Source organism: Chionomys nivalis, chromosome 2, assembly GCF_950005125.1.
Source record: "Chionomys nivalis chromosome 2, mChiNiv1.1, whole genome shotgun sequence".
NCBI lineage: Eukaryota > Metazoa > Chordata > Mammalia > Rodentia > Cricetidae > Chionomys > Chionomys nivalis.
In genome coordinates, this window is record NC_080087.1 from 99429137 (window position 1) to 99451809 (window position 22673).

The window sequence follows — 22673 nt, forward strand, 5'->3', positions numbered from 1 at the left end:
TCACCCACACCTAGTTTAGTCCTATGCTGGTTCCCTTGCTGTCAGGCCAGAGTTGGAAGGCTTCTATTAGCTCAGGTAAGATCATGATGGGGATACCTACAAAAATAGTATTTCTAATGGGAAGAGATTATTACTCCATTAATGACATTGAATGTGCTTGTAAAATCTATTGAATGATCAGTATATCATGACATACATAAAATTCAGTGAAATGTGACATTATCAAACAATAACAACAAACACATAGACAAATACTATCATGGAAAGACAATATTTGCCTTTAATCCCAGCACTCGGGAGGCAGAGACAGGTGGATCTCTGTGAGTTCGAGACCAGCCTGGTCTACAAGAGCTAGTTCCAGGACAGGCTCCAAAACCACAGAGAAACCCTGTCTCAAAAAACCAAAAAAAAAAAAAAAAAAAAAAAAAAAAAAAGAAAGACAATATTTGTGTTTCTAGGGTGGGAATGTGGTATTATTTATTCATATGATGCATGCTTGTGAGTGTGCACAAGTGTGCAATTGTATGAACACATATGGAAGCCTGAGAGGAGGCAAGGTGTCTTTCTCCATTGCTCTTTACCACATTGCCTTGAGACAGGGTCTGTCGCTGGACTGGAAGCTCACTACATTGGCTAGACTGGGATCTGTCTGGTTCAAACCCCAAGGCTAGGCAACAGGCACATGTGGCTGGCATGCCTAGATTTTTAAGTCTGTACTAGCTATTTGAACCTAAGTCTTCACACCTGCAGCCCAAGTACTTTTACTATTGCCCCAAACCCCAAAGATATTTTTATAAAAAATAAGGGAAGATAAATGTACACATTTATCTTCAATAACTGAAACTTCTAAATGATTATCTTCAGTAACTGAACATAAAACATGAAAATTATATCTACGGAAAAATCCACCATATAACAAAACTAAAAGGCAAGCAGACAAAAATAAGTGTCAAGGTACCTGGCAATGGGCCAAAAACCTTAATAATGTGTAAAAGATGTCTTGTGTGTGATTCCTGGCAATGTGCCGATAACCATAATAATGTGTATAACATGTCTTGGATGTGATACCTGGCAATGGGTTGATAACCTTAATGATATGTATGTCTTGTGTATGATACGAATGTGCAAAAGAAGAAACAAAAAAGTTGAACTATGCAATAAGTACCCAAAAAAACCTGCTAAATATCAGCGGTAATTAAAGAAATATTAATAGCTAAGCCACAGACACGCATTCTATCCATACATTGCCTTCACCTTCTGACGTCCAGCTTGTTTGCCCATACATGTCAGAGACACAAAGAAACACCTTCCCTTATTTTTCAAGAAGAGGAATGTGGGGCACAAAAAAGTCCATCCCAAGGTCAACTTCCCTTCAGAGGTGCTGCCGTAATCCTGCTCCCACAGATAAAAGTCAGCCTCCCTAAACAACGCGAGATGGAGAGAGCCATTGACCACATCACATGACACACAGTGCGAGCCTCACCTGCCCAGATAGCTACTCAAACGTCCCACCGCCTGGCTCAAGCTGCAGAGGCTTTTCACATTGTTAAAAACAAAACAAACAACAGAATACAGCACTAAAGTCATAATATTTTGTGAGACATGATAACCATATCTTTTAATTCTTAAAATTTCAATGCCTGTGAAGTATTGTCAATGTACAGTTACTGCCAGCTTTTGTGACAGAGGCCAGTAGTTACAACAGAGACAATACCAGCATATAAAGCCTACTTAGCTTCTGGGCCTTGACAGGAGGGACACTGCCACCCTACAGGAAATATGGCAAATTGGGTTCTCTTCTGTACTTTCACAGTAAATGGCAATCAAACACAATATAAAATAAAAACTGTATATACATAATGACCCAACAATTTCAGTTTACCACAAAGAAATGGAAAGGTAGGGAAATTTATATATAAATTTTTATAGAAATTTCTATTTTGAAAGCATTATCATTCAAGCTGAGAAGGTCAGAGGACAAGCCCTGAAAGACCCTATGTTCAATTCACAATACCCAGGATCAAAACACAGTAAAGAAAAAAAAAACTATGTATAAAAATGCTGCAGCAATGTGAAGGCATGACATCAGTCCCCAGGCCCTAAGTAAAGAGCCAGGAATTAAACATAGATTTAATGTCCTCACTCCCTGGGAGTAGGACAGTTGGCCAGACTTATCAATAAAAGCCCATCAAAACTAGAATCCTGACATCCTGCCATTCAGAAATGTCGGCTCCTTGAAACCATAGTTACCAAGGTATAAAACAATTATCTAAGAAGACATCTTTAAGGCTGAACCAAATGAAACTGTAAATGCTGCCGATTTATGGTATGTCTATATGTGGAATCAAAAAGCAGATTCAATACAGTCTGTTGCAAGTAGCGATGAACCCAAAACTCTCAGCAAAGCAACATCCATCCCATAAATTAGCATAATTGTTCACATTTTGTTCTATCGCACTGCTGACATTTAACTTGCAAGTGGGCTTCACTCTCTAACTATGTAAGTGCTGTAAACTAAGGTGTTTACTTCGAGTTTGAGCATATTCAAGACATGTTCTGACAAAGGCAATTCAGTCAAACTTGAGGCAGGGATATTTTCTTTTGAAGGAGGTCTATCTATGTCAGGGGTTTGATGACCACTTGGGCATCTTCTGATTTATATAATCAACACAGCATATAATTCTGAGGAAAATCCAGCGGTGGTCCCATGCTACCCTGCCTTGGAGGGCAGAAGCAGGGAAGCACTGGAGCCAAGAGAACAAGAGAGATGGCATCACAATCAAAGTGAAGGCATTAGCTTTTGTGAGTCTCAATGTCCTCCTCTTCCACAGGATAGGGCCCATGGTTCACACTGCAGTTTAGATGATACACTTTTGGGTACCCTAGGACCTCTAATGTGCTCAGGGCAACTAACAGCCTGCCAGGCATTTTATATGCATATTTTACATGCATCACCTCAAGGAATAATTATAATTATCAAGCTATATGAAGTGACATGAAACAATCTTGTCTTAAAGATGAAAACCTGAGATTCAGAGCAGGTAAGAGGGACAACCATATCTTCCGCTTTATCTAATGCCACAGGAAGCTCCTCCAATAAACAGGAGCAATTACTATGATTGTTGATGAAACAAATGAGTATTTCTTCATTAAATTCTAGACTTGCATGGGCTACAGAGATGGTGGCTCGGGGATTAAGAAGATTTGATGCTCTTATAGAGGACCTGGATTCAGTTCCCAGCACCCACATCAAGTGGCTCACAAACAACTATAACTTCTGTTTCAGGACATCCAACACTGCATGCTGGTTACCATGGGCACCTGAATGCATATGGTACACATATACATCCCCAGACACCCATGAGCACACATAAAATAAATAAAAATGTTTAAAGTCTTTAAACATCGTCTCACCCTTCTAATATACCACAGCCTTCTGAAGGAGCCTCAGAGCCATGGGGACTAGAAACTTCCAGGATGTTGTTTTCCAGTTGGCAGTAGGCTTCTCCTTCACAAAATGTGGGGCACCCAGAGTAACTTTGGTTTGAAGTATTTCAAAATTCCAAGCAGCATTGCAAACAGTAATTTCCTTTTCTCGGGAGTCTGGAGATCCCTCCCCCATCTTTCCTTCCTTTGTGAGCCAGCAGAAAATGTTAGACTAAGTCGCCTGGCCAGCATGCAGACAAAGTACTTATAGGAAGAAGCCAGCAACATCAAGCTTAAACCCCAGGAGAGCGGTGCTGAGGGAGTACTGTGTTCTCCCATTCCCAAACTTGGGGTGTGTTGTCAGCTCAGAATTCAGCACTAATGACAAAGGACTTCAATTTCATTCCCACTGGCAATGGGGTTGTTTTCAGTTTTATAAAGCAACCAAAATGATTGAAAAGAATTACGATTTTTAGAAATGAAATGTTTTTAGGAGCTATCGCCCAACCGCCGCCCTTGGAATTAAGTATTACACTTTACCGAAAATAAAAACTGTAGAGTGTCACACGGCCTCTCTCAATGTCTATGGAAGGAACCTGAAAGACCCAGCAGGGTTTTATAACCCTCAACAGGTTTAACCAAATCTTTGTGTTTTTTTTTTCTAAACGCAGTGCAACCTTCAAATGACTCCACTGCACCAAAACACTTATGACTTAGAATGCTAAAAGAACAGGTTTAAAAGCAAATACAAGCCCTTTGAGATAAAATACCAGTGTTACTGCCTTTTTATTTCTCGTGGTGCCTGAAGTTGAGTTTAATAAAAAAACGTTCAGAATTTTCTCCCATGCCCTCATGTTCACCCCAAACTCCTGTGAACTGAGACAAGAGGTTGCAGCATCTCTTTGTAGGGTACATTTCTGGGAAACAGTTGTCTGCATATGTTCTTTGTCTTTTTCCTTTTTCTTTTTGACTTTTTTTTTTAATTTATTTATAAAGATTTCTGTCTCTTCCCCACCACCGCCTCCCATATCCCTCCCTGTCCCCCAATCAACTCCCCCTCTCTCATCAGCTCTAAGAACAGTCAGGGTTCCCTGCCCTGTGGGGAGTCCAAGGACCTCCCACCTCCTTCCAGGTCTATTAAGGTGAACATCCAAACAGCCTAGGCTCCCACAAAGCCAGTATGTGCAGTAGGATCAAAACCTAGTGCCATTGTCCAAGAGATGCCCTATCATACAACAAAAGTATATGCTCAACTATGTTCATAGCAGCATTGTTTGTAATAGCCAGAACCTGGAAACAACCTAGATGCCCTTCAATGGAAGGATGGATGAAAAAAGTATGGAATATATACATATTAGAGTACTACTCAGCAGTAATAAACAATGACTTCTTGGATTTTGCATACAAATGGACAGAAATAGAAAAAACTATCCTGAGTGAGGTAAGCCAGAGCCAAAAAAGAGGAACATGGGATGTACTCACTCATATTTGGTTTCTAGCCATAAATAAAGGACATTGAGCCTATAATTCGTGATCCTAGAGAAGCTAAATAAGAAGGTGAACCCAAAGAAAAACATATAGACATCCTCCTGGATATTAACCTTCATCAGGCGATGAAAGGAGACAGAGACAGAGTTCCACATTGGAGCACCAGACTACAACCCCAAGGTCCAAACCAGGAGCAGAAGGAGAGAGAGCATGAGCAAGGAACTCAGGACCGCGAGGGGTGCACCCACATACTGAGACAATGGGGATGTTCTTTCGGGAACTCACCAAGGCCAGCTGGACTGGGTCTAAAAAAGCATGGGATAATACCGGACTCACTGAACATAGTGGACATTGAGGACTGCTGAGAAGTCAAGAACAATGCCAGTGTTACCGCCTTTAAACAAAAAAACAAACAAAAATCTAGAGAGACACTATCAAAGCAATTTTCACAGACAACAACATTGAATACATTATAAACTATTATGAAAGCTCAGAAATGTTCAGGGTGTGGTAGCGCACGCCTTTAGCCCCAGAATTTAGGAGGCTGAGGCGGGTGGCATTCCAGGACAGCCAAGGATACACAGAGAAACCTTATCTCAAAAAAAAAAAAAAAAAGAGCTTAGGAGTTTATTAAAATTAATGGCAATAGTGGTCATCACCATCACAAAAATCATCGACAAAATCGTCTGTAGCATCATGGAGACAGTCATCTCAGTCCTTGCTGTCTTTAGTGGACAGAATGCTTACACATGCCTGGTGCCTTTTTTTAGCTCAACCACTAAGGGCCTCATTTGTTCCCACTTGACAAGTTGGCCAGGATGACACAGGCCCCCAAGCCAAAACTGTGACTTCAAACCCTAGCCGTTGCTCTGGGTATCTACTGGAACTTGGGTGAATTATCTTAGCCTCACACACTTCATTCTCATTCTGTGTAAATGGAAACAATGACATAGACTTCACAGGGTAGCTGCGAGAATTAATTAAAAAGTGTTAGAGATATGTGACATGCTTAGAATAGTGTCTCCTGCTGTTGCTAAATATTAGTAATCAACCTCAGAGATAATGAGGCATGGGGATCCTACATAGCTTCTCTAAGTCACACTGCTGGTAAATGTTGAAGCTTGAGTTTTAACCCAGCCAGCCTGACCATAGAGCCTATACCCTTAACCATCACAAAAAAAGCACTTGTATTTTCCAAAAATATACATTTCTATATTTATATCTGGGAAACGAAGAAAGCTTATCAATTAAGGCAAGTGATTCCGGTGGCTATGTGTTGACAGAGGTTTTTGTCCTGCTCAGTTCCTGCAGTCATTAAGTTCCAAAGAAACGCACAGAGGTCTACATTAATTATAGAACTGATTGGCCTAGTATCTCAGACTTCTTATTAACTCTTATAACTTATATTAGCCCATTATTCTTGTCTATGTTAGCCATGTGGTTTGGTACCTTACTCAGCGAGACAGTCACATCTTGATTTCTCTGTGTCTGGGTCATGCCTGAAGACTGAGCTTTCTTCTTCCAGAATTTATTGTCTATAAGTGTTTGTTTACATTTAAAAGGGGATATGATATAGATATGAATAATTTGCACTGGTATGGATCTTAGTTTATTGATATAAATTTAAGATCAATTCTGTTATATGTATATTTCTGCTCTTGATTAAGGTATCATGTTTGTGTAGCTAATTTAAAAATGTAATGTATAATTAAAAGATATAGGTTAATAGATAATCACCTATAATAGTCAAGCTTGTAGTCATGTTAGATTTTCTAGATGTTAAGAGGTATATTTCAGTTAGATAGATATTCTTCAAATCTTTCAGAGACCTTCAGAATATGATATTTAAAATGTTTAAGAACTTAAGACTTTTCATGACAGTGAGACACATCTGCTCCTGGCAGCACCAAGCTACTTCAAGAGGATGATGGGCACTGAAGAGCCTCCTTATGGAGTTGGTTGACCATTTGGCAAGAAACTGCTTTTGCTTAGACTGCTTGATAAACTGGACTTGCAGGACCCGCAGAAAAATGACTGCTAAACTTGCCTAAAAGTGAGAAATCCTTCAAGGTTCCTACTTCATAAAAGAGTCTGTTAGACATTCTGAGGAAACAAAAAAAAATGTGATGGACAAACTGCCAGTATAGGTGGAACTGTCTTTGAAATTTCCTGCTTCATGAAAAAGTCTGCTGGATACTATGGGCCTGCAGGCTGAAGATGAATGCCCCAACAGTACAAAAAAACTTTGGGTGACTATTCAGGCAGTGAGATATCTCTGTCAATTCTAGAGTTTTGGAAGTTACTTACAATGCATTTCCTGTTTACTTAGGTAATATTGTATCTTTCTGGAGTTTTTAATTGAGTTAAAGAATAGCTATTTATAGTTATAGTTTTCCTTGGTTATGATAAAAGATAAAGTAAATAAAAATATTGTAACTATAATTCTTGCTTGATAACTCTTTTGTTATATGTAATTTTACTATGTTAAAGTCTTCCTTTTTATTTAAACAGAAAAGGTTGAAATGGTGTGGGAGTCCCTTCTGTCTATGTGTTACTTTTATTGGTTAATGAATAAAGAACTGCTTTGAGCCTATGGCAGGGAAGAACAGAGCTAGGCGGGGAAAGCTAGTTGTATGCTGGGAGAAAGAAGTGTGGAGTTAGAGAGAAGCCTTGGAGCCGTGCAGACAGATGCTGGGAACTTTAGCCAGTAAGCCACTGTCATGTAGAGATACACAAATTAATAGAAATGGGTTAAATTAACATGTAAGGGATTAGCCAATAAGAAACTATAGCTAATGGGCAAAGCAGTGACTTAATACAGTTTCTATGTGATTACTTCGGGTCTAAGCTAGATGGGCAGCTGGGAACCAACAAGTGGCCTCCCTTCTCCAACAGCTATAGAGTTCAATGACTAAGTACCCAGAATGCCAAAGATGTCTACATAGTACAGACGACACTGAAAACCAGGGAGACCCCAGGTGTGCCATGGTCCTCATTTCCTACAAGAACAAATAAATACACACAAACATTCTAACTTAAAGAAACAAGACACAATTTCCAAAACAAAAAGAACATTTTTAAATAGTCTTCACAGGCTCCAGGAACAAGGCATCCCTTTAAAATGCAGAATTGCCCAAAACCACAGGCCCAGGACTCCATGGCAAAGCACCTTCCCACCACATTTTGTGATCTGTGCTACCACCACTTCAGGCACCGTCCTGACAGTGCAGCGTTCACCTTGCGATGGAAAAACACTTAAGACAAGTTTCCTGACGATGGAGGAAGAACAATAAAGGCAGGCTAGAAAAGTTAAAACATTTGATTTATTACTATTTTCATGCACGTCTTTCATTCCTTTGTAGTTTTAGAAATGCTGTGTCCTGGAGCTGGAGAGATGGCTCCAAGTTTAGAAGCATGCGCTGTTCTTGAGGAGCACATAAATTTAGCAGCTAACTGTAACTCCAGCTTTGATTTCTGACTTTTCTCCACCACTTGGGCATCTGTATTCCCATGTACTGTCCCCACAAACACATACATACACACACTCACACACATACTTACACTCACATACATACATATACACACATACATACACACACTCACACACACATACATACACTCACATACATACATACACACACACTCACACTCAAACACATATACACATGCACACAGATAATTAAAAATAAAAGTAAAGATGGTGTTCTACTTGGCTTGGCAGATTCCTAGTAAGAGGTACAGCAAAGAAGAAATGTATTTGTACCATAGCAGTGAAAGCTAAAATTCATTGTTTGCACTGTATTTTATAATAAGCAGGATTAAAGTTTCTGGTTGTTTTCCTGTAGTGAAAATCTCCATGCAGCTATAATAATGAAGCAAATTAATGAAAGAGAAGCAATGAAAACCTCCTTAAAAATAGCACAGAGCTATTTGGAATGTAGGAGCTGGGCTATGAAAGCTTCTGGGTTGATAACAAAACAGCCACTTTTCTAAGGCAAAAGTCAAGTATCCAATTTCTATTCACTCGATCTGAATGAGTTCCTATACAATATGCCTCTCAGTGTGATCTGTGTGTCACTCTGTTAAAAACAGAAAATAGCTAAACTTTTAAACTCGTCAGTCAGTTGCATAAGGAAACAGCAAGCCAGCTTCATGTCAGACAAAGACTGTCCTAATGGCAAGACAGAGGGACATACGAGGAGTAATACCTGCTCACCTCGCCAGGGAAAATGCAAAGCTTGGTAAATCTGAGCAAGAGAAGAACTTACATATTCCCCAACATCAAGAGATGAAGGTGTATCAGACTCATCCTGTACTGCTGAAAAATAACACACACACACAAGACAAACAAACACAGAAACACATGTAAAAATTCCAGAATACTAATGAGATAGAACTCTAAGAGGAAAGGCTTTTAAATCAACTAAGGCAAGCATATCTCATAAGGTCATACACGTTCCTGTATTTAGCAGAGATAGCCAGTCAGGAAAGGCAAAGAGGACAGAAACAAGGGAGTGGGGAGTAAGATTATACACATAGAAAAAAAATCCACATAAGAAAAAAAACATGTGAACCACATATTTTGCCACTGACATCAGTAAAATAGTTGAATGTACTATTATAATTAAAAAGAAAATTAATTGGCTCTTTTGTTCTTTTTCTTGGCTAGACCGCTACTTTAATTTCTACCCCAGTAAAATTAATTAATAGGACTTGCAGAACTCTAAAATAATAATGAAAATTCAGAATTCCACGTGAATTTTATAAAGAATTTCACTTGTTTTACCCTGTGTCATACGCGATGTCATATTGTCTGTGAGCCTAATTCATTTACTTTATGAGACACTTTCATACCACATTAATTTGCCATGTTTGTGTTTATACCTTCTTGCATGTATACTGCATTGTACTAATAGGTTTTAAGTTTCAGCCCCTAAAGCAAGGTTCGCGACTTAACTGCCAGGGCTAGTGGTGAGATTTAGAAATGGGGGCCTGTGCAGGTGGTCAAGTAAAGAAAAGGTCATTAGGGTGGCCCAGTGTCCAATACAAAGGGAAACCCTGGACAAAGGGGCAGACGTAAGAGAAGAATGTCAGCAACAAAGATGTGAAGAACAGAGAACATCTACAAGCCAAAGAACGTCTCAAACAGCAAGGCAAGAGAGGGCTGTGGGACAGAGCATGCCCAGACACTCTCAGAAGGACCCAAACCAGTCAACACACGACTCTTATTACTGTAACAGAATACTCTAACTGTGCTAGTCATAAAGAAAAGAAACTCAGTTTCTCACAGCTCTTGAGTTCAACGTCAAAGTCTTCTTGCTTCATTAAAAAGCAAGGGTGAGAGAGGGCCTGAGAAAAAGCAAGCCTGAGCTCACAGCCTGAAGCGCTCTGCTATTGGAACCACAGTCCTGAGGGCTTCATTCATACAACTTAACTACCTCTCGTTAGGTTCAACAACCAAACACAGTCACATAGAGAGTTCTTTCCAGTGCATTATTTTTTTTTTTGGGGGGGGGGGGGGACATGCACAAACTCCAGCAGACTCCTAACTTCTGGAACTATGAGGTAATAGTTTCAGTTGTTTATGCCACCCATTGTGGTATGTCTGGCCCCATAGTTTTAGGAAATGAACGCATATGTTTATTTAGAGATGGAGCTGGTCAAAGCTTAAGGGTGGCTGGGAACCAGGAAGTCTCATGGCAGCCCGGAAGGCCTGAAGTAGGACTCTACACTGCAGGCAAAGGCACAGTGTCCTGCTACTCAAGCGGGGGTGGGAAGTACCCTCATGTGAAGTACGAAAAAGAATGTCCTTAAAGCACGCTTTACAGGTGGACTTTACCTACTCCTGGCAACTGTACCGTGGTGACAAGGAGGATTATCATCTCCCATCTGTAACAGAATCTGAGAGTTGACTCTCTGAGCATTTGGCAACCCCCACCCTTTTCTCGCACACACACTGGGGTTACAAGAACCACACTGCAAATGACAATTTTCGGCGTGCTAAATATTTGGTGAAATGGAAGTCTTTCATTGCTTCTGTTCAGCTATGCATCAGAGAACGGCCTTGAAACTCCTTTATCTTCAAGACCAAATTGATTTCCATACTCACCCTGAAACTCAATATCTCAAAAGATTAAGGAACATATTCACATATGTACACAGTGAGAGTATAAGATTGTACACTCATTCAAATTATAATGGATGTGTATATGTTTCTGAACAATTTCTGGCTAACGTTTAATCACATTATAATATAATACAATATAATATATAATGTACATATCTATTATATAGTATATAATAATTACATTTCTATAATTATTACCCATGCTGGGTTTTTTCCCTTTGTGTGATTTTAAATGGTGTTTGCCTTCACACCTACTTGATCTTCATCAGATTACTCCAGCATGTGGCAGAGGTCAGGAGTACGCCCTCCACAAACATGAGGCTAAGCAAGTAGTGATGTCAAAGCTTTCCTCCAAAACAAGAAACTCCTCATCAGTATTTTAACTTGAAACAATGGTGGCTCATTAGAGGCAGTACCTATTCAAGGGACTCCAAAAAAAAAAGGGAAAAATGGAATCACACATACCATGTAGGCTAAGGCACTCAATGAGCCATGTAAGAGGGAATAACTCAGGAGAACTTGGGAAAGAAAAAAGCAAACGAACAAACAACAACAACAAAATAAAACAAAAGGAAGAAAACTGGAAAGAAGCAGTAGAAACAGGATGATAGGAAGAAGACAAAAGATGAATCAATGTGCAGCCAGAAAGGGAATAGACTGGACGAATGCCTACAGAAATCCCAGAGAAAGGCCTTCACTAAACAATAACGGAGAAGAGGGTTGAGTGAAGGCTGAGGCCCTTCAGTTGGCCTGATAAGACTCATCACTGACAGGAGGACAAGTGCTTGTCACTGTCAGTTCTTGAGCCAGGGGCGATGTGATGAAGGCGCTCTCCTAGGAGGCTGTGCCGACACCAGCTGAGTGGCAGAGCAATGGAAGGTTAGGGCAGGTGTGGAATGTGACTCCGACACACTGCTCAGTATCAAAGAAAAGAGGCCCAAGGCTTTCAGTGTGGGGTAGCAAGATGACCTAGAGCCCTGTCTTGTCTCACTCCCACATTCCGGGCCCCCCTGCACTTTCATTCTCTGGCAGGTGTCATGGTGGAGGTGCCAGATTGGAGTCAGAGTTCCTTTCTCTGCTTTAACATCTCAAATTTGTTCCTCTGGCTTTGTGGATCGTTTCATGGCTAGCTCACCTGGTTCTCTGAGGCCTATTTACTCAGCAACATCTCTCCTGATTGCACTACACAAGAGGATCCACCCTTGTTCTCTATGTCTTACCTGTATTATTTTTCTCTAGGACTTGCTACCTCCCAGAAGTATATGTCTAATAACTACCTGTCACTACTGTTAACATGCCAGCTCACAAGTACAGAGGTCTCTGATATCGTGATCACAGTTTACTCACAGAAACTAGCACATAAATCTATGTAGAGACTCATAAAATGTCTGTCGAATAGATAAAGTCTCAACTTATCCTCACATTCAGTGGACAACAACCCTACAATATTTTCTATCTTCACTATCTGCTTTCTGGTACACATCACAGGTGCCTCTGTCTCTCTCTCTCTCATCACAGGTTCGTCTCTCTCTCGCTCACTCCCTCGCTCTCTTTCTCCCTCTCTCCCTCTCTCCTTGTCTCACTCTCTCTCTCACACACACACACACCACAGGTCTCTCTCTCTCTCTCTCTCTCTCTCTCTCTCTCTCTCTCTCAAAATGTGTTGTCATTTTGCCTGCATATATATCTGTGAAACCCATGTCTGAAGAGCTCATGGAGGCCAGAAGATGGTATCTTCTGGATCTGGAACTACAGACAGCTATGATCCACCATATGGGTTCTGGTACCTGAACCTAGGCCTTCTAGCAGAACTGCCAGTCCTCTTAACCAGTGAGCCACCTCTCCGTTCATCACAGGTACATCTTATCTCTTCTACTTGCATGGACACAGCAGCTACTCAACTTCTTCAAGGGGAAGTTCCAATGTAACTCCCTTAGACAGGTAATCGTCTCCACCACTCATATCAAGTTCCCAGATGCTACTTAAATATTTCCCATTGTGTCGGGATAGCAGCTAAATTTTTAACGCATCCAGGAGCTTTCTGTATGAACTGAGCCAAGAGCAGTCCAAATTCATCCAGTCCCATGACCAAAGGTTAGCCTCCATGACTTCATTTCACCTTGCTACTTTCTGTAAGAGGTCTTCTGAACAAATAACACTTTCCTCTATATTCTTCCCATCCTTCCACAAACTTACCCACCCAATCATCAGCATTAGTCAGGCACTCCTTCTTCAGATGCCTGTTATGTAAGCCCACAAAATCACTGTGCTGTTCAGATCCCTCTCCCTCTCTTCTAATATAAGTATTTGTAAATTTTTAATGTTATAATGTGGACATGTAATTAATGGTTGTCTTTTTCCTTAACCCTTTACTCCATGATAGGATAGTTCATGTTTTCCCCTTATCATATCTCTGAAGTCAAGAATACTGTGTCAAGCTCGAAACAGAAGTTGGGGCTGAGCATTTGTCTAGCAGGCACACGATCCGCAGGCACAAGACCCTGGACTTCGTCCTTAGCACTGAGAAAATAAGCAGTAAGGAAGGGAGAGAGGGAGGGAGGAAGAGAGGAATAGTCTTACATATGGCTAGCACTGAATATTTGTTAAATAAGTGTTAAGCAGTTTATTGGGAACCAGAGAACTAGAAGTCAATCTCTGGCACATTAATATACAAACATTCTACAAATACTGAAGTTAGAGGCGAATCTATCAGTGGAAATCGATAATCTGATGGTGTGTTGTATTAAACCAGAAGCAGCAAAGGGGAGCCCATGACAATACAAACTTTGGAACAGCTCTCAGGACGGACTGCAAAACAATGGAGCCAAGAGAACCTGCTCCATTAAGGAACTATACAGGAACCAGCTCGAACAATTTACTGAAATCACATAGTTATGACTTAGGTAGCGACAGTAACTAGGTGAAAGGTTACATTTACATATCCTATTAACAGCGCCTTGACTCATCATTCTGTTCTGGAAACATTTACCTTTGCAAAAACCCATCCCAACTTTCTCTCCTTGGCATTTCCCATTCTAAAAGAAAGAGGGAAAAAAAATCTCCAAAAAGTCTTTAGCTCCCTGGAAAATGTTTTAAAGAAATTTCCCTCTGGTCGATTAGGCAGCCAGTAATAGCTGAGTGAGGCAGGGGCCAGGAGAAAATAGCATATAACAGGAAGAAGCCACTTTGCTCCTGATTAAAGTTACTCAAGTGCAGCTGGAAAAGATGTCCACACTAGGACTTCTGAGCACTCCAGGGTCTCCTGGGTTGAAGGACAAGGCCTGCTTTTATAATCCCCATTCTTAGTGCTTTACTTCCGAAACATTACAATCCATATAGTTCTAAATTCTCTGGGGGGAAGGAAAGGGTTTATTAGTTTGCTATTATTTCCTTACTGTGGACGTCTTTAAAGGAGGACTGGAGATTGATGAGCATGAGAAACAATGTGGTTTCCTTTCCCTCCACTGAACCTCCTCATGCAGAACGCAGCAAGAAGCTTGGCTTTGTTTCTGAGGGATGGGCACACCTACAATTTCAACAATGTCCTCCAGTTTTTCTGCCACCCGTTTCCTAAACTGCTGCCTACTAAAGGAAGCCAGAAGCTGGTACGGATTGTCTCCCAAGGTAAAAGAATGATGATTCCCAATCCCATACAGTTTATAGGCAGGGAATGGAGACAAAGAGAAACAGCAGCACTGTAAGAACTGTGGAAAACGGAACAGGCAGAAACTGAAAGCCCATGGAACAACCGCTACCAACAGAGAAGAGGGATTGTAGGAGGGACCACAAGCCAATCTCAAAGATCCATAGAAATAATGCTTTAGAATCTACAGTTAAAATAAAAGACAATTAGCAAAGCAACATTTAAAAACTAAACAGTAAAATGCCATCGATAACAAACATCCGCTTTCTGCAATGGACTCCACACTGGTGCAAGCCTTAAGAGAGAGGTATCTGGGCCTTTCTCAAAAGTACCGAAATGTGAGGATAAGCTACAATGACAAGGACTTTTTGTTGTAACAGGTAATGCAAATAAGAAATACATGTACAACTTACAAAAACTGCCTTCTTTAAATCCTGCAGTTATCATAGTAATTCAATATTGAGTTATCATGTTTAAAAGTTCCCAAACTACAAAGGGCAGCATCCTTAGTGGAGTCTGGGTTGTGGATACAGGTACTTAAAAAAAAAAAATCAGTATTTAAATACTCTAAAATTCAAAAATTTTGGAGCTCTCAATTGGTTTTTATAAAAGTAAAAGGTCATTGTTCTACAAATATGTTTAATATATTTTATTATCTCTTTAATCATGTGTACGTGTGTAGATTTTCAGATGAGTGCAGGCGCCAGTGTTGACCAGAGGTCCTGGGATCTCTCTAGAGCTTGAATGACAGGTAGTTGTGAACTTCCTAACAGGGCTCTGGTAACCAGACTCTGGTCCTCTGCGAAAGCAACATGTACTCTTAGTCCTTGAGCCATCTCTCCAGTGTCTACAAATACTCTTTCTAAGACATTTTTGGAAATGGTAAATGGATCCTGTAACAGCTTGCATTTGTAAACAGACATTTTTTTACTGTTGAAATGTCATCTGGTAAGGGCTACCCCTTTGCTGCTGTTTCTCTAGCTGCCCTCTGTGTCGTCGAGGACAAGCAGGCAAGACCACTCTTAAAGTAGTACAGAGAAAAACAAAACTGTCTTTCCTGTCTGTAGCTGCTGTCTGCTGGGCCTGGCATCTTCTACGCTTTTAATTCTAACTCCTTGTGGTCCGTGCAGCTCACAATGAGCCTCCCCTCACTGACAAGGGACAAACAGGATACTTGGCACTGCCCTTCGATTCTCCTGGGTCATTCAAAGTTGTACTTTAATGTATTACATTGTTATTAGTCAAGTTCAATTCCTCCTGGTTCTTAGCTGGTTCTCTTAAGTTCTCTGGACAGGAGCCATGTGGAAACTGTTCCTGTCTTTAACCTTATGTCAGTCTAGGCCTGGTAGCTGCTGGAGCAGATATGTTGCAGATGCACATTGGTAATATGGCTTTTGGTTTTTCATACTAAGAAAAAACTCAAGATAGTTTGCACAAGTTCAGACTCCTGGGCACATATCTGAAACCTACAGAATTTCTGTTATCACATGACATCAAGGCAACATTGCAAATAACTTTTTATTTTTCCTTCCCAGCTAAGTATATCATATTCAAACTGAAACATTCCATCTATATAGAGAAATTCATGCAAATCCAACATAAAAACCAGCATTATACTTATATTGTCAAAATCATCAACTCCTACTTACCATGAACACAGAAACAATCTCAAGTTTTAAACTAGTAATTCCCTGCAGTGACTGGCCACCCATGACTATCAAACACCTCAAACATGGGTAGTGCAACTGGGGAGTTGACATTTTAAAACTTTATTCCATTTTTTTTATTAATGTAAACAGTATTGGTGATGGCTCTCCAAACAATCAAGTTAGCATCTCATAGACATCAAGAAATGCGAAAAAAAAAAAAAAATGCCTGGGTCAAAGAAAAAGGATGACACCACTCACATAGAGAGTAACAGGAAGAGTGGCAATGGTCCCTGAAACCCAATTCTCACATTAAGACATGGCAGACAGGTGGGACCTGAACACCCACTGACTCATAATGGAGAAGGAGAACTTTGGGCTATAAAACTGGAATCATATATTGAACATTATATCTAATTTCTTTTTTTTTCTAACAGGAAAAAATACTACCTCTACATTTGAAGGTCCTTCCTGTTCACATTTATTTCCTCGTTCACACTATTCATTAGACTTCCATTCTCAAGTTCCTGGGGATCTGGAACATCTTTCAACTCTCCAAACATTTGGGGTCTTCATGTTTCAGATTGTAGTGGACTCCCTTCCTCTGACAGATTCACTGACCACTGCCTACCACCAACCGAAAGAATATAGAGGATGCTTTTATGTTTGAGCATCCAGGACCTGACATCCCATCACATTTTCTGTGATTCTCTATACTTTTCTCATCATGAAACAAGTGGCATAGTTCTATGAATTTGTTTACAAAATTGACATTTAAATTAGAGGAGAGTAGCTATGCCTTTCTTGAATAACACTGTATGTCAGTCTATGTAAAATTCAAGCATGTGGTAGAAAATTGAGAAGTGTTTGTTGAATAAATGGTTGAACACAATTTAGATGAGGAAGATCTACTTCAGAATATTCTGGGTATATATTTATGTATGTCATGCATTATTTTTAATTTTGGCCCTTTAAATTGCCATTCCCTCTCCCACCCCACATTCAATGGCAAGTGATGCTCAAAAGAGTCTCCTGGTTAGCGTAGCTCGTGTATCTAATCTTTACAAGAGTTCATTTACATAAGCACTTCCATTACTCCCATTTTGTTGATGATAAAACTGAGTGGTTTGAAAACTTAAATAACTTTCCAAGAATAAAGGACAGGTAAATACCCGGGGAACAACCCAGGCCCACCAGACCCCAAAGCCAAAAACTTTTAGCCATACCTTATTTACAAACAGATTATTTATTATGCCCTGGATAATGCAAGACCACATAAGGGTTAGAAATAAACCACAGAACTATGCATCTGACAATTGGAATTATAACTCTATTCCTGCTACCAGCTATGTGTTTAACCTTACATCAGTTGAGGGTCTTCATCTGAGCAATATGAAATAATTAGATGTTAGGCATGATACAGGTCTATAATCAGCATTCAATAGCCTGAGTTAGGAGGACCATAAATTTGAAGTTAGCCTGATCTGTATACCAAGCTCCATTTTGAAATAAAACATGAACAAACAAACAAAAACAAAAGACCTAGGAGAGAGATAACAAAATAACTACAGTTTCTCCAAGTAGACTTGATAACACAACACCAAGAACACTTTATTCATAGGCTGTCTGGTCTATTTTTGTATAGTTTTAACAATTAGCTCGCCCAGCCTAAAGGAGTTAAAGGGAAGAGACTTCCTACAGAACAAGAAGCTCTCGAGTGTGTTATTCATGGCTATTTCATCAAACCACACAGTTACCAAGGCAATGATAAGAATCTTTAATATCATTTTATGAATAGAATAACAAATATACTGAGCTATAAGGGAGGCAGCAAATAACACTTCAGCCTGCCATACTTCATTGTGTGGCTTCAATCAATTCTCAAAGGCCCACATGCACGCAGCATAAGAAACTCCCCCAACAGGTAGATATATTCTCATTAGAACTAGGGAAAGAATCCATGTCATTACATCACATGAAATACAACTTAGTTGGAAGGGAAGAGCCGGGATCAATCTTTTCTAAACAGACATCTTACTTATCCTGTGCTCCAAGCTTAATAAGAAAGAATTGGTTTTAAAATAATTCTCACTGAGACTATATTAATTTTTTTAAAATTAAAAAGCATTTAGGATAATGATGATGACGATGATTTATTATTATTATTATTATTATTATGTGTTTGGTTTGGTTTGGTTGGTTTTGGAGTTTTTTTGCTGTTGTTTTTTCTTGTTTGCTTGTTTTTTTAGCTAAAATACAAAGAAATGGCTTTCATTTAACTTCTTAGGTCAGATTTGCAGAGCCTATCCAGAGTTCATTCAACATTTACATATCTGTGGTGGTCTGAATAAGAAATGTCCCCCACAGGTTTAGTGTAGTGGTATTTCATTTGTATTTTAATAAATAAAGCTTGCCTGAAGGTCAGTGCAAAGCAGCCACAGTAGTCAGCCATAGAGGCCAAGCAGTGGTGGCACATACCTTTAATCCCAGCAGCCACACTAGTCAACCACAGAGACCGGGCAGTTGTGGTGGTATACACCCTTATTCCAATCACTAGAGAGGAATATAAGGCAGGATGAGATAAGAACATGCTATTTTTCAGTCTGAAGGTTTCACTGAGGTAAGAGCTCTCTAGTGGCTTGGCTGCTTTGTTTTTGTGATCTTCAGATTGAACCCCAATATCTGTCTCTTGGTTTTTATTAGTCGTGCTATAGTTTAGTATTTGAATACTGGGTCCTTGACGGGTAGAGTTGTTTAAAAATGCTACAGGAAGTGTAGGGTATGGGACTCTGTCTTTGATAAGTTGCTTTTTGATTATGGTGCTTTATCACAGCAACAGGAAAGTAGCTAAAAGTGTTCAAGTGTGTCTGTTAAAAACTGTACATTTGTAGGTGGACATGTGGGTGGCAGCATGGGTAAAGGTGCTTGCTATCAAGTGTGACACTTGAGTTTGATCCCTAAAACCCAACTGTCCTCTGCTTTCCAACTATGTGCCTGTGCCTCCCCAGAATTAAATGAATTAATATAATAAGGTTATTTTGAATTATGGTCATTAAAAACAAAACAAAAATCCTGCACTTTCTAGTTATTTTGTAGACACTATAATTTTCTTCCCAAGTGCATGAGAAAAACATGGATGTGGACCCAAAGCCAATTGATGCTTTCATTGAAATCATGACAGTCTTTTAATATTTTCTTACCACATAATAGCAGGGGTTCTCAACCTGAGGATCATGACCCCTTTGGGGGGCAAAGGACCCTTTCGCACGGGTCACATATTAGATGTCTTGCACAACTGATTACATTATACACAACAGGAGCAAAATTACAGTTATCAAGTAGCAACGAAATAATTTTATGGTTGGGGGCCACCACAATATGAGAAACTGTATTAAGGGATCGCAGCATTTGGAAGGTTGAGCACCATTGTCTTACAGAATGCTTTTCTAAACTTTGGCTCTAAAAAAAATTAATTTTCCAAATGTACCTCTATTTGGTGAAATATGAGCAAAGTGCATCCTTAGAGAACCTGGTATTTATTCCAATCTGTGAGTCAGCTTCACCAAATCATGATCAAAAAGGGCCTCGGATAGTACATTCTTGACAGCACTCTGCCAGCCACATCTAGTTATTAGCCTATGTTGGATCCATATAAAGATATGGGTGTCACTAAATTAGTTTAGAAAGCCCTTTAGGGCAAGAAATATATTCCATGTCTTGCTCTTTAAAGCGCCCAGCAGACTGCATTGCACAAGACATGGACATGTGAAAATGTCTATTAAATTGGGAATACGTGAATGACAGAATTTGCCATTTAATACAAAGTGTAAATCTGACTCTCTTAGTTCTTTTCCCTTAAGACAGGTAGAAAGACATTAAACAATGACTCTTGTGTCGGTGATTATCAAGTTCAGATACTACGTATTTGAACTCACTTTACAAAGATGAAGACTTAGAGGGCCTGGAGAGATGATGGCTCAGCGGTAAAGAGCCTTGGCAACTCTTTCAGGCCCTGAGTTCAATTCCCAGTAGCCACGTGGTGGCTCACAAAGATGAAGATTTTCTTCCAAAATTAAACATAAATTTACTTGGAGGATGGAAACAAGACTGTAGAGAAAATAAAACATCCGAAGCAAACAAAGTTCTTAAGTATAAAGGCTGAGACCAATAATGTCTTCTTGGTAGTCGAATTTCTATAACTATGGGGATAGAGATTCACAGCTCAGACACGGGGTTTGCTGAGTAAAGGGCAGTTTCAACTCTGAACACCATTAACCACTTCCAGAAGATGCATGCTGTGCCTCTCAGGCTTAAAGAGCTCCAGGCCAAATCATTCAGAATTATCACCACATCTCAGCTTTAACACGGAACTCCGACCCTCAAGACACGGAGGGTCATTAGACAAGAGACCTTGATTCAAAACCACCACATCACACCCCTAAATCGTCCCAACAGGCTCTAAGCAAAACAGCATATATTTTGTTCAGGACAACAGGGAGTATGGTGGGAGAGAGTACCAAGGCCACACAGAGGAGGTGACCCAACCAGACTGAATTAGTATAGGAAGTGGCTGGCGGGTGCTTTCCATCCTGCCTAGCAGAGCAAGCACCCTTCCCTGGCATATTACACACATTCTAAGGCTGGCAAATCGGCAGGGAGAGAGCAGAGCTAGGCAGGCACACCGCAGCGATGAGGACAGGTAATTCCCAAGCTTCCAGGCACTTGCCAGGACTTCAGCGCTATTCCACTGCCCTGTCGCTCTCAACCTTCTTGGCAGCCCCTACGACCCTCAAACTAAGTCCTAAGGACCGGTCCGGGGTCCCGCGGGGTTCCCCACTGTCACTTAGAGTTGTTCAAAATGGGACAAAAGCAAACCAAAGCGAATGAACAAAAGCGACCCAAAAGGCGAGGGCGCAGTTAGGGGCGACGGTGAGGACAGCAGGAGAGGAGAACGCGGAGGCTCTGACAACCCTGGGACTGGGGAATGCCAAGAAGGCTCGGGACGCCAGATGCCCTGACCCGGGCCGCGCCTGAGGAAATCCACCACGGTCCCCGCGCCAGGAAGCGGAGGGACCAGCAGACCGATCCCCGCCCGGCCTCTGCCCAACTTCCGCGCCCCGCTCCGCGCCAGCCCCGCTCCCCTCCGCGCCCCGCACGGGTCGCACCAACCTGCGCGGCCGCAGGCTCTCTCCGGGACGGAAGCCCGAGCCCGCGGGCGGCGGGCGGAGTTAGTTGGAGGCTCCGGTTCCCTGGGCGGGGACAGGTTGAGCACGCGGTTCCCGCGGCTGTCCGGGTTGCCTGGCTCCCTCCTCCCCGGTCGCGCTCTGGGTTCCCGGACCTCCCGGTCCCTCCCCCTGGGGCGGCTCCCGGCTGCGCCCCTGACTCCGCTCCGCCTCCAGCCCTCCCTTCCAGCCAGCGCTGGCCGGCCAGCTCCCTCTTTGCGCGTGGCGGGTGTCCGGACTCACGTGCGAACCAGAGGGCTGCAAGTCGTCCAAGGACCCCTCCGGAGCGTGGAGAAGGCCAGGCCCGAAAGTCTCTGGGACGCCGCGGCGCCCTGGGTCCTTTCAGGCCAGCCAGGTTCAGTGGCTGCTCCAGCTGAGTGGAGAAAGGCGGAGGATGATGTCCGAGTCGCCCTCCGCCCGACTTTGGGTTCCGAGGCTGTTTCCTGAATGAGTGGGGGATCCTCCCTCCCCCGCGCCCTCCGGGCTGTTGCTCTGCTAAGCCTTGCGCACCCGGAGATAGGACGCCTGGTTTCGAACCCTTAGCAGAGGGGTAATTTCAATAGAAGTTACCTCCCGCAGCCAGGTTCCCGAATTCGGGCCATAGGCTTCCCGGCCAGTACCCAGAGGCATGCTTCTTCAGACTCCCCACCCCACCTGGGGTCCCTTGCTGCTATGTCTTCCTACTCCTGGACATCATTCGGTTTGGGCATTCAGGGACCTGTGCCACAAGTAAGCACACAGGTCAACCAGCGGAACCCCTCTGGATGTCACCCCAGAGCCAAAGAAACGGAGATGGATGACTTACAGCCGGAAATGTTATGTATTAGCAGAGGCTTAGTGCATACTAACCCCACACACAATTGGAAGACTTTGAAATGAAAATGGTATTTGACTCTCCCCTTGTTCGGCGGCTACCAGAGTGTTCATGGCGTCTATTCCCTCAAAGTCCTCTCTTTCTTTCTTTGAGTCTCACCTCGTCTTTCATCTAACCTTTATCTCACCCTAGATGCAGCCCTGAACTACCCTGCTTCTCTAGCTAACCACTGATTCTTCCACGAAGTGTCCCCTGCTTAGTTCTCTAGCGCTCTATTGGGCAGGATTAGGGGTGTTGGAAGAGGGGG

The 22673-nt window shown here is 41.6% G+C and overlaps 1 protein-coding gene across 8 annotated transcripts in view; it reads right to left on the bottom strand.

The window, feature by feature from the left end:
• Pam (peptidylglycine alpha-amidating monooxygenase) overlaps positions 1-21653 on the bottom strand; it is a 289755-nt gene extending 268102 nt beyond the window's left edge. For all 8 annotated transcript variants that reach the window (XM_057758219.1, XM_057758203.1, XM_057758211.1 and 5 more), the window contains exon 1: positions 21500-21653. The gene's annotated coding sequence lies outside the window, so the exon portion shown is untranslated. The remainder of the gene's footprint in view (positions 1-21499) is intronic.
• Between the last annotated feature and the right edge of the window lie 1020 nt (positions 21654-22673).